This window comes from Neovison vison, chromosome 6 (assembly GCF_020171115.1).
Source record: "Neovison vison isolate M4711 chromosome 6, ASM_NN_V1, whole genome shotgun sequence".
Taxonomy (NCBI): Eukaryota; Metazoa; Chordata; class Mammalia; order Carnivora; family Mustelidae; genus Neogale; species Neogale vison.
The window spans coordinates 98,326,717-98,340,033 of NC_058096.1; the positions used below are offsets into that span (position 1 = coordinate 98,326,717).

At 33.2% G+C, this 13,317-nt stretch overlaps 1 protein-coding gene across 1 annotated transcript in view; it reads left to right on the forward strand.

Moving 5' to 3' along the window:
- The first annotated feature begins 814 nt into the window (after positions 1-814).
- NAALADL2 (N-acetylated alpha-linked acidic dipeptidase like 2) overlaps positions 815-13,317 on the forward strand; it is a 1,286,203-nt gene continuing 1,273,700 nt past the window's right edge. Inside the window, exon 1 of the mRNA XM_044251814.1 lies at positions 815-877. The gene's annotated coding sequence lies outside the window, so the exon portion shown is untranslated. The remainder of the gene's footprint in view (positions 878-13,317) is intronic.

Here is a 13,317-nt window from a genome sequence, read left to right on the forward strand (position 1 = left end):
TTAGAAGTATTTTTCCAGTTGCTTTGTAGCTATGCTAAGTACTGTGCATATGATCAAAGAACAATTGAATGGATAAATGAAATGGAATCTTTAGACTGCTTAGTTTAGAGTTGCTCAAATTATAAGGACTAGTGAAACTACTTTGCTGATAATTTCCTTTCTCTTAAGAACTTAAAATACTCCCCTGGGGATAAAAATACATTATATGTTTATAAAAAATTTTTTTAAAAAAATAACATATATTAAAATTGTAGACTATTAAGATGTAGCTTAAATGGCACTCCTTAATATCTTCAAACAAATTTTGAGTTATTGGAGAGTGTACCTTGACTTGTTCAGTCATACTCCATAATGCTGTTTTTAATAAAAAAAATACTCTTTTAATAAAAAGACATAATTGGTCTGTATGGCTGACATTTATTTAGATGCTTCCTTTGCAATTTTTTTTTTCTAATTGAAAGATAAGAGGAGAATAAACTTGGCAGTAGCTATTAAGAACTGGGCTGGTTTAGTTTTTCATAGAGATAACATTTTCCAAATTACTGAATTATGATACTGAAAATGAAGGGCAAGCTCCTTGTTGGGGGAAAGTGTTAGAGTAGCCCTAATGCAGAATCTCATTAAAGCAACTGTCAGGATTCCTCTATTTTACCATCGCCTCCCCTATTCTATAAGAAGCAACTGTCGTTTTGAGTGAGTGTACTGCCAAAGAGGCATTTACAAATAAATGAAAAATGTCACAATTGATTTCACTCCTTCTAGAATACTGTGTGTCAGCTTTGTCACAGACTGTCTTTGTTATTCTCTGTTTTAGATCTCCCAGCTGGACATTGGAAATAACTTTTGATGGTTTAGGTCTTCACTCATTTGACCCCAGGTAAGCCCTCTATCGGTGACCTTTTACAAATATTAGTAAAACTGTTTGAACAGTTAGAGAATATAAAAACCTCTCCTCCTCTTTCTCTCTGTAACTGCTGTTTTTGTCAAAAAGTATTCAGATGTCAATATCGTTTACTTACACTTTTGAACACTGCAGAGAATTATTCCATGCATTACAAAGCACTGTAAAATTATGCAATTATATTTAACATTCTCTTCTTCAGTACAATGGTTTGTTGTTATCATGTTTATCTAATAATGCTAATAACCAGATTACTTTTAAAGAAGATATATGGTTATACATTTCCCATATTTTGAAATAGATGTCTAGATTTTTATATTCTCTTGGATACATATGTCCTTCATATGATTTTTATATAACATTATTGATATACATTCATTATTGCCATCACCATAAAACAGTCCACTGGCACTACTGTCATTACGCTAACCTCACTGAGGTCTTATTCTGAGCCACATACTGTGCTAAGCAATTTTACAAATTATCTTATATAAATGTATCAGTGGTACTTGAATCCTAAGTTAATATGGATTTGGGAAAAAAAGCAACCAATTAGAAATTGCTAGCAGCATTTTTTTATTATGGATATTAAATTAAAGGAAAGTAAATCTTCATATAATTATACTTTAAGAGATTTTAATCAGTATAATTAGTTATAGATTGTGCCGTCATTTGAGATTATTTAGCTTTCTACTTGAAAGATCATGGAATAGACCAATTAGTAATATTCTGTTTCTCTTGGAAAACAGAAGTTGAAGTAATCATTCATTTAACAAATATTTATTGAACACCGATTATGTGCCCTTTACATTGAAGACATGATGGTGAAGAATATGTATGTAGTTCTCAAGACCTTAAGAGGTAGCGGCTGTCAAAAAATAGACAGGTACAATGTAGTGTGATGAATGAAAACAATAGGGAAAAGCTTGAAGTACAGTAGGAGAAATGAAGTGAACATCTAAGCCTGACTAGGGCTGAATTTTCAGGGAGTGATGTGGCAGTAGAGGATGGAGGAGTTTTACATTTTAGTTGTAGGGCAGTTGTGATGTCTGAAGTGTAGTGTTAAAGATAGAGAGCTATGTCTGAAGAATTAAGAAAGAGGCAGATCAAGAATGTCCTCATGACCCATACTTAGGAATTTAGATACAGTTGTGAATAGTGGCAGTTAGGCTAGAAAGACTTCATCTCATATTAGACCTTCTCTTCAAATCAGGCTGATCAAGTTCTCACAGCACTGGCTTATTTCTTATAATAAAGGAGGGCAGGCCATTCTTCCTCCTTCACACCTATATAAATAAGCTATATTCCCTGAATAGAAGGTCTGGTGAATGAGAACCTGGGTTAATTCACCTTGTTTTCTCAGTATCTATTGTAGTGGTTTTCACGTAGTAGGCTGTCAATATTTATGATGTAGGATAACAAAATTGAATGTAAAAGTCTCGAAAATGGATAGGTTGATCTACCAGAGGCTTCCAGCAAAGACTGAATACTTATGATATCCTCTTCTTTCCCTGATCACTTGTCATAAATGGCAGAATTCTTTTCCACATCTCCTCCTCATTTTTAGATTTAGGATAAGAGACTCCATCAAAGTAAATCAATATAAAAAACAATTTTTACAATAAACAACATGTCAACTTGTAAGTAAAAAATGTCAATAAAGTCTCTTTAAACTAAAAAAGGTTTGGCGGAAAGTAAGAATAAGTGAAGAAAATGATTTTTAGTAAAGGAAATAACAATATATCCAATTTTTATTTATTTGTATTTTTAACTCTAGAAAATACATAGTCAAATACATTAAAAAAGCTTTCTTTTGGAATGAGAGAGATGAAATGGTAACTATAATTTTATGAATCATATATTGTAAGATAATGTATCAAGAAGATACATTTCACTTCCTATGTAAGCAAAATAATTTAATGAGGGGACTTTAAAAATTATGGTGATTAGGGCACCTGGCTGGCCTGGTGGGAAGAGCATGCAACTCTTGATCTCAGGATCGTGAGTTTGAGCTCCACATTGGGTATAGAGATTACTTAAGTAAATAATTTTAGAATATATGTCAATTAACAAATCACACAATTACTTTAATAGTGTGAAGTTGGCCTCGGGGAGTCAAACCTCAAACAGTTGAAAATATGTGTGTAACTTTAAACTCTCCCAAAACTTAACTACTAATAACCTGCTATTGACTGAAAGCCTTACAAATGATGTAAAGTCTATTACCACATATTTTGTATATGTATTATGTACTATATTCTTAGAATAAAGTAAACTATATGAAAGAAAAGGTTATTAAAATTATAAGGAAGAGAAAATATATTTCCAGTACTGCATATAAGTGAGCCATATCAAACATATGTTGTTCAAGGCCCAACTGTATATTATTGTAGAGTATGGACATCTTGCATTCAGTTATAAAAGTAGATTCTTACCACTTTTAGACACTTTCCTTTGACCAGCTTTTCTGGCATTATTCCTTTAAGTGTGCTGTCTTATGGTCATTTTTCTGCTAGATTGTCCTTGTGACCAGTGAAGCATTTCTGAGAATTTTTTTGTGTGTGACTACATCTAATTCTGGAAGGACTATGAACACTCACGCAAAGCTGCACAGATTAGGAGATCAGTTTTCATGTCTTTTGGTGTCCTAAGGATAAAGAAATACAAACTGGTAGTTTCAATAAACCCAATAATTTTGGCAGGACATTTAAATTATTTTTTTTCCAAAATGAAAAAAAAAACTTTAAAAAATACAAAACCTTATTATATAGGATATTTAAGGAATAAAGAAAATATAAACAAGGATACTAGGTTGCATTTACAAAGTATCAACCTTAGTATAATCTGTTGTCCATGAGGTAATGGCAGTATTTTACAAAATGAAGAAGAGGCAGTTCTCAAAGAAATGCTGCCTAATGTTATGGAATAGTGGACATTCATCTGGCTTGCTATCAATCAAAATACACGTTAAAAATAGCCACATTAAAACAAATAAAATGAAGAGTAGTAATTGAAAGGAGAAAAGTAAATGAGTAGAAAAGAAACAGAAATGAGAGCAATAAAACTAGGTATGTTGTGAAGGGGATCAGGATATGCTTTCCCTAAATTTTCCTCTTTGGCATAAGAATTTGAGCTGAAGGTATTTGAGTTCCTGAAATCTCGTATCTGCCTAAAAGCAGAGCTTTCCGAAAGAACTCAAAAGTCATTAAATCCCTTTCTACAAAGCAACTCTAAGCTTACCACACCCAAACAGATATTACCACAATACTATCATATCCTCCATTTATATTCCTCAAGGCCCTTTTATTTTTCCAAAAAATGATTTGCTTTTCCATAGCAGACCTTTCTCCCTCTCCTTTTCCCTACATGAGTTAAGCATATAGACCTCAAGTTCTAACCTCCCCTTTGAGTTACTTATCTCTGAGTGTTCCCTTGTGTACACCCAATGCACATGCTAAAGGACTTTTCTTGGTTTTCTTTTCTTGATCTCTCTTTTGTCAGCCTCATTTACAGGGCTCTGGCCCCCAACTTCAGACCTATAGAGGTCAAAAGACTTCCTGCCCTATAGTTGAGGCCTCGGGCTTCATAGCACACAGACACAAGTATTATGGATTCCACTTTAGGAGTGTTTAGCATAGGGATTTCTTCTCCATACCTCCTAGGTCAGCACTTGATCTAAGGTAACTTTTGTTACCTGATATCAGTTTAGGAGTCCTGCCTCTGGTCTAAACCTGGTCCAAGTGAAATATACTAACAATGAGGAAGTTAAAGGTGAACCCCAAAGGCATTCTAAATGTCCTCATAATGCCTCTAAAATGTGTTTTTGTTTTGTTTTGTTTTGTTTTTTAAGCAAAAGTGATCCTCTGTCTTTAATAGCTATAGGGTTCTAATATATAAAATAAAGATTGAGTTACAGTTCTACTTAGGATGGGTTTACATCCCAACAAACCCATCAATAAGTTGAAAATATCCTAAGTTCAAAAGGCATTTAATACACCTTACCTACTAAACATCGTAGCTGAGCTTAGCCTGCTTTAAATGTGCTCATAACATTTACATTAATCTATATTTGGGCGAAATAATCTAACTAAAGCCTATTCTACAATAAAGTGGCGAATGTCTTATGTAATTCATTAAATACTGAAAGTAAAAAACAGAATGGCCATATGGGTGGAAAACGGTTGTAAGCGTATGGATTGTTTACCTTCACAATTGCGTGTCTGACTAAAAGCTGTGCCTGCCCAGAATCAGAAGGGAGTAGCATACAGCAGCATATCATTAGCCTGGAAGAAAATTAGAAAAATTAGAAATCAAAATTTGAAGTATGGTTTCTATTGAAAGTGTATGGCTTGCTTTCACATACCATCTTCAAGTGGAAATATTTCAAGTTGAGACTTAGTAGTAGGTCAGGGATCATCTGTGCTTTCTTTAATGTAACAAAGAGCCCAAAGATGTCAGCCCCCTATCCATAATACCTTATTGTATATATAGAGAGATATGTATATATATTTATATCACTTTTAACAACAAATAAGAATTTCTGATAAGACAGAAATGATGATTTCCTTGGCTGTAAAATAAGAGATCAAACAAATCAGAAAAATTACCAACTCCTTATATATTCAAGGGAATGAAATACAAAGTTCACAAAATAGAATTTCTTCTACTAAGAGGGGAAAAAAAAGGCAGAAGATGTAGCCAGGCCTGCCAGGGGGATGTGTAAACAGCTACAGGCTGGACCTGTGGCCAGAGGGTGACTTCTGGCAGGGCCAGGCTGGGTAACAGCCCGAAGCACAGGCGGCTGGGTTTCCGGATCGTTTCCTAAGCTCGCTCTGTCTATTGGTTTCCTTCTTTCACTTCCACCTTCCAACTCTGACAGCACCTGTTCTATACCATTACCTTGGCAGGCAGCCTTATGTACATTTTAACAAAGTCTCTGTGCCAAATGTTGTCTTTAAGTTACCAAAGGCAGTTGTTAAAAAACCTTGCAGAGCAAGCAGAACAAAACAAAACAGTCTTCTGTGGAAGCTAATGATAGTCACGCATCCCACTGGCAGCAAGACCTCTTGTGAATTTTACACACGATATTAAAAGCCGGCTGTTGACAAGGAAAACTTCAATTGTTTTTAATTGTCTCGACAAAGGGTTGTAAATCTCCTCCATTCCATTGCTGTTTATTGAACGGCTGTTCATGCTAACATGCCCAATTTGGCTTCTCTTTTTCATTAATATAGCTATGCAGATTTTCAGGAACTGAGACAAAAGCAGGTGTGTGTGTGTGTGTGTGTGTGTATTAAGATATAGTCTTTTCCCAGCAATACAGCAAGACTCATGACAACTTGTTGCCTGGATACTAGGGATCTCACATGTGAGTTTTCTTAATAATAGGTGTTTTGATCTTTTTCTATGGAAAATTCAATAGAATTTTCTTCTTTTAAGTAATTGTGACCCATCTATGTGCCATTTGCCATATGGAGATGGAAGGGGAGAATTAAAATAAAACTTCTCTCAAAACAGGAATAATGTGTTTTTTTTTCTGGGACACATATTTGTTCTACTGGAAGCAGGGTTTTGCACACAGTAGAACTGAAACTTTTCTCACATTGCTCTCTCTTACTGTATCGCTATAATTCCAAACTCTTATTAGTTTTATTTAATTTTATTTAAATATTATTGAATATTTGTTCCTAAAATATTAAAATTCAGGTACCATAAATTTCAAAGAAAACTTTCAGAGGCTTCTTCTTCTCAATATCATGTATACCATGTTCCACATTCCATTTGTTTTAAAATCCATTTAATTTTAACTCAGAATGAAGTAAATTAAAAATTATGAAGAGGATTTAGTGAAGAATTTTGTAATAGATTATTTTTGATTACCATATATCTGAGTAATCTTTTGTTAAATTTTAACATACTGGTCTAATTTCTTCTAAATTAGAAAATTCGAACATGTGCCAACATTGATTGATATATGCTAAAGCCAAGATTCAGGTCAAAAAGATGAAAGGCAATAATTAAGTAGCATGAAGGTTAATAGTTTAGGGACTTGACAACTGTAAACGTAAAATATGTTTACTTGGTAAAGTTAAAGTGGGTTAATCAATCAGCCATTCAGCATATCCTGATTACATGGCATGTGTATAAAAATGCATGAGGTGCTATGAAATGTATTTTTAAGCATTCAAAAAGCTGTACTGGACTCCATTTATGATTTTAGGTATTATGAAATGCAGAGTTAAATATGTTTCCTGCTGCAGAACTGTCTATAATTGTAGGAAAACAAAATTGGCACTGAAAAAAATAGGATACAATTAGGGAATAAGAGCATATTTAAATAAGTGCTAATTTGAGGTGAAAGCATGTTTATCAAAGTCCTTAGAGAAGGGTTAAATATGTGTGCTGTGGAGTTTTCAGAGAAGGCATGTTAGAGCCAATATGGCTTGACTGGACTGTGACAGATGGGGAGAATTTGAGTAGATGAAAGAGGTAAATAGAAACCTTGCTGGGGTGACCAACAGTGTGAACTACAAAAATCCTTTGCAGGTAAGGTTAGGGAGAATGGCAATGCAAGAAGCAGATCTTAGTGACTGGAACAGAGGATTTGTCCTGGACAGTTACTGGATTTGAGGAGAAGTAGGTAGGGTGAAGGTGTTCACAGCCAGGCACCGTCCTTTAAATCTAAACAATGGACCCTGTCAAGTTCTTGGGCTGGGAGTGTCATTATGAAGACAGGTCTTCTGTGAAGGGAACCTAGGCTGGGATTAGAGGCAGAATGGTTGGCTAGGAGAGTTGTGGGTATCTGTGTACAAGAACAGTAGGCTGTGTGCGGGTATGTTGGGGGAGTGAATGAAGAAATACAGTGTAAGTAATTAAACTATATTTTACTGATGCTTATTTCTTATTTACAAATATAGTACAATAATTAACACATTCCAGAGACAGTAATTAGCAATCAGGTTAAATTACTTTGATTACTTCTTTTGCATTTAATGAAAAACATTTTGAGAAAGCTATTTTCCAAGGTGTTTTATAGGTCTTCTCAATATAATGTCTGTTTTTTGCTTTTACTTCATTCTCTCCCTCTTCCTTTCTCTTTCTGTCCCTTATCTCTCTTTCTCTGTCATCTCTTTCCATGTTTTCCTTCTAAAAGAACAAAATTTTAGGGTGAATTTTATTAAATTATTTTTTAAATTAATCATTTTATGTAAGTATTATGTAAACAGTTTTAAAATTATATAGACTTGGGGCGCCTGGTTGGCTCCATGGGTTAAGCCTCTGCCTTCAGCTCAGGTCATGATCTCAGGGTCCTGGAATCAAGTCCTGCTTCGGGCTCTCTGCTCAGCAGGGAGCCTCCTTCCCCCTCTTTCTCTGCCTGCCTCTCTGCCTACTTGTGATCTCTCTCTGTGTCAAATAAATAAATAAAATCTTTTTAAAAATTATATAGGCTTAAAATGAAAGAAAAATAGCTATCTTCTAATACTTTGCTCCATTCCTACTTCTCTAAGAGATGAATTTCTACTGTTATGATTTTTTCTTCTGATAGTTCTATGCTTATATAGTTAATCTATAAATTGTTATTATCCATTGACTTAATTTATAAATTGTTATTATCCATTGACTTCTTGTTTTGTTAGTTGAGACTGTATTTCTCTAAGATTACATCCTAGCCATCCAAATTATCCTCCATTTTAAATACAAAGTTACATCACAGTTGTTTGTTAAATTATTGGTTTTTACATTTATAATTACTGAGTATCATTTATTTCTGAACCAGTACATGTATGAAGATTGTTTTTTGTTTTTTTTCTTTCTCACATTTTTTTTTCTATGTTTTCTTTGTATCTGTTGGTATTTGTTCACCCCAGTGTTCTATGACAGGTCTATTAAATGCCTATCGATACTATTTTAAAGTGATTTTTTGTTGTTCTTAGGGAAGCGTTCCCTTTAATGCCTTTATTATTGAAAGCAGAAGCCCAAGTGAAGAATTTGGTCCTTACCTTAGGAAATGAGAGTAGTGACAGAACCCAGAGGAAACTAGGAAAAGTGTTCTTCTGAAACACCAACAAAGTAAATTCCTCTTGAGCTTGATGGTGAGAGAGAAAGGTTGGGAGTGAAGAAGGGATTGGATTTAGGCAGAACTCATGAAATAATCTATTAGCTGCACCAAACTGTTTTTGTTTTTGTCCTGGAAATACTCCTGTTGTGTCCCTTCATCCTCCTGCATCGGTTTTCACTGTTGTTTCCGGGCCCTGTACACTGTAAACCTACAACTTTTCTCTCCTGCTTTTGATTTTAGGATCTTATGTTACCTTTATCTCGTTCCTGCCTCCTGTGGCTTTCTCAGAAAGGGGGCTTGGGAATGTTTTTTGACTGCTCACTTATCTGAAACATCTTTACTCTCTTTTCATGCTTGATTGCTAGTTTTGGTGAACATAGGCAGCTTCCTCTCAGAATTTTCAAGCCTATGTTATCTTGTAGTGTTTCTGTTGGGATGTCAGAGGCCATTCTAATGGTTGGTGCTGCTATTCATAGGAAATTTTATGATCCCTTTTATGGGGACCTGTTTGCTTTTTCAAACTTGTCTTTAAGTTTGGTAATTTTTTTGTTCTTTTTATTATTGTCTTTGTTATAGTATTATTGTGATTTCCTTTCCCCTGATTTCTCTCTATTTCTGCAACTCCTATTGGAAAAAAAAAATGCTAGTTATCCTGGATTAATTTTCTGATATTTTTCTTGTTACTTTCCATTTCTTTTTGTTTCTGGTGGTTTTAAAAATTTGTCTTTAATTATAATTTTTATGACTTTTAAGAACTTTTTATTCTGTGATCATTCCTATTTTATGGTATGCAGTTCTTGTTTTATGGTACACTATATTTTGTCAACATATTTTTTACTCTGCACAGTCTGTTTCCTTTTGATTCCTCCTTTCTTCATTTTATTTGTATTTATTTATTTATTTGTTTGTTTATTTGTTTTACTCTCCTTTATGTTAGAAGTATTCCTCACATATTTAATAATCTCTAAAGGACTATTTTAAGAATGAAATACTAAACGCTAATAACTGTATGCTTCTTAGGTGAAGTTTGTTTCCTGATGAGCTTCACTATAGAATGTGTAAAATGGTGACAAGCAATCTTTTTCATTTTTAGTACCCAATCTTTTTTTCTCTCTTCTCTCTCTCTCTCTTACACACACACACACATAAGGTGTAACAACCCAGAAAAGTAGATATGTTTCCCACTTTTAGAGTTGAAGAAACAGAGTCAAATGGGATAAAAGTTTTTCAAGGTTACCTATTTCATTAGGTACAATATTCTTTTTCTTTTTCAGGTTTATATGGCTCAAAATCTCACACTCTTTCTAAGATATCATTGCTTAATCTAATTTTTTTCTTTTCTGAGTTCTGATCCAGGTGGTATTATGGTAAAATTTGGTGAAGGCAGTCACAACTTTTTAAACTGTGGATTACGAGTAATTTAACTTAAGTGTAAGTACATTTTGAAATGTTCTCTGAAGCTTTTCAGTTCATAGCAGTTAAACAAAATATTAGAATAGTAAATTATAAAGGAATTAGAAATGCTTCACAAGTTTGTATTGAAGTCACCACATTCTTGAGGCATAAAGCTAGACATGGAAAAGGAATTACCTTCATAAACTACGGAGTCAAATAAAAAAATGTATTTTTTTGGTCTTTTGAGCAAGTAGTTTGGTAATACATATCAATAGAAGTTGGTGCCTCTGACTTAGACCTCTAATTTTAGAAATTTTTTCTACAGGAGGAGAATAGAGGTATGGATAAAACTATAGATAAATCTTCAAAATTATGTCCATTATTAAATATGTAAACATAAAATTAAAAACAACCTAAATTCCTACAATGGGGGAACTTTTAAATAAGTTATGGGGAAGCCATAATTTGGAGTATTATTTAGATCTGAAACATGATGCTTTCAAAGGGTACTTAAAATACCATAAGGAAATGTCTGGTGTGTTAAGTGAAAAAGCGGAATGCCGAATTGTACTCAAAGTACAGTGCAGGGTAGGTTAAAATTCATGTACGTATGTATAGAAAAAAAGGCTGAAAGAAGATATACCAAAGTGCCCACAGTATTTGTCTCTAGATTCTAGAATTATAGGCAATTTACATTTTTTCATTGGTGCTACTCTGTAATTTCCAGATTTCCTAAAATAACTATGAACTATGTATTACTTTAGTAATAATAAAAGTGTATAATCTTTAAAAACACTTAAAGGAAAGCGAAAAACTTTCTGTGGTCTTTTTGCTGTTGAGAGTGAGTGAAGCTAAGGCTTCTTTGGTTCTCCCCTATGATTATATCATCATCTGGGGATAGTGCTAATGGGGAAAAATTGGGCTGTTTTCTGCACTAGATTGTCTTTAAGAATTTCCTAATTTAGGAGAAGGAGCTGACTTCTGTCCTTTTTATTCTTTTTTTGTTTTTCTTACCTATATTCTTCCATTTTCTATACCTCAACAATTCATCATTGGATTATCATAAATATGATTTAAGTCACCAATGTACATTTCCTAGTTATTATACAATTTTATTTACAGTGTAATTTAAATATGATTCATACACAAATTGGAACTGGTTTCTGAAATATTTGTAAAAAATCTATTAAAGGTTTCCTCGTGACAAATGTTATGTATGAGAAAAGTTAAAGGTGTATAACTGGGTGTTATGAATAAACAGTAAAGGGAAATCATCCTGATTACCTGTAATTAATACTGGTCTAGTTTTTAGACTAGTTTTTAGGTAAACAGTCATTTTATGTAATTTAATTACTAATTACAGTGATTTTAAACACCTGGGCTCCCTTTGCATAATCTATAAAAATCTTCAGGAAATAACAATTAATACATGCATGATGTTGAAATGAAATGAAAATGGTGGGATCTAGACATTACTTGCACATTTATGAATCTCAGCTATACCAAATTCTTCTAGAATAGAAATGTTATAAACAGCATTACCAGTTCTGTGGACAATTTTAATGACAAACTTTTTTTGGTTGGTGATTTAAAAATGTATTTTTAAATTCAAAGCACACATAATTTGGCTAAATAATTCTTGTAAGAGTAGGTAGTAGACACTGTGTTCTTGAATATTCAAAAAGTGAAATGTGCATTTTCTTTCTGTAATCACTGTGTAAACATTTATTAAGTATCTAAGGACTAGAGTCTTCCTCATTTTACTAAAAATGGAATTATAAAACCTATTGGCTGATATTTTATAGAATGTAATGAAATTTTGGCAGATTGCTGCTATTAAGCAGCAATGTAAAAATAGTGCTTAAGGACAGAGAGAAAGACCATCCTTAGCACAGCTTCCTTTATATAATCTGGTAAATTAAATGATACAGTTTTCTATTTTTGACTCTATCAGCCCCCATAAGTTAAAGAAATTTATGTTGGGTCTGATTCATAATTAATTATGTTTGTTAGCTTATAATTTTAGAGGGGAGCTTTTGACTTTAATTTTTTAGGTTTCACTTAGATGATTTTGCACTTTTATTCACAGGAATGAGGTGGACCAAGTAAGTGGCCTCAGTATTGTGAGGAATGACTTTCTTAATTCAACTCCTGATCTGCCTCAAAACTATCACCTACTTTGGTTCCTTCCAAATCCCATATGTGATGCTATTTTCCCATTTGGTAATCTTCTCACAGTTGTGATGCTGCCTCATGTGTAGTTTATTTACATTATCAAAGAAAGAAATTTTTCTAATGGTCTCATCCTGCATCAGAGTTAAAAAAAAGTATAAATTAAAGCCACTGACTTGTTTTCTGTTGGCTGAAATACTTCATCCCCTTTGTTAAGTAGGTACTCTTTCTTTTTCTTTTACCATGTTAAAGGAAAAAAAAAAGATAATTTCAATGAAATTTAGTTTATATAAAGAAGACAGTTAAAAACACTGGCAGTCTTTAGATCATTATCTGTGTTACCTAGGGTAAAGGCAGACATTTACCAAGTCTTTAATTGTGAGGTAGAAGTGTATAAAGTATGTTTGCAATGTTTCCAATTGAACAATTTTTTTTTTCAAAAAGTAAATTTTATTATCTTGTTCATCTTTCTGGGGCAAACATTTACTTTTTTCCTTAAATAAGCAGAGAATCCAATAGATACTTTACAACATTTTAAGTCATCATAAAATTTATGTGATAACATGAATGTTGTTTGGCAGTCTTTATTTTTTATTTATTAACTTACGGTTGCTTATAGAAACCATGACTTGGATAATACAGGATTTCATAGCCTGTTTGTGTTTTAAACATTACATACTTTATTTTTGACAAAAGTCTAAATGTGTCATTTTGCCCTTGACTTTAAACAGAAGTAAGTTCATTCAGTTTTCTGTTGGTGCATTATTTAATGACAACGGACTTTTTGTAG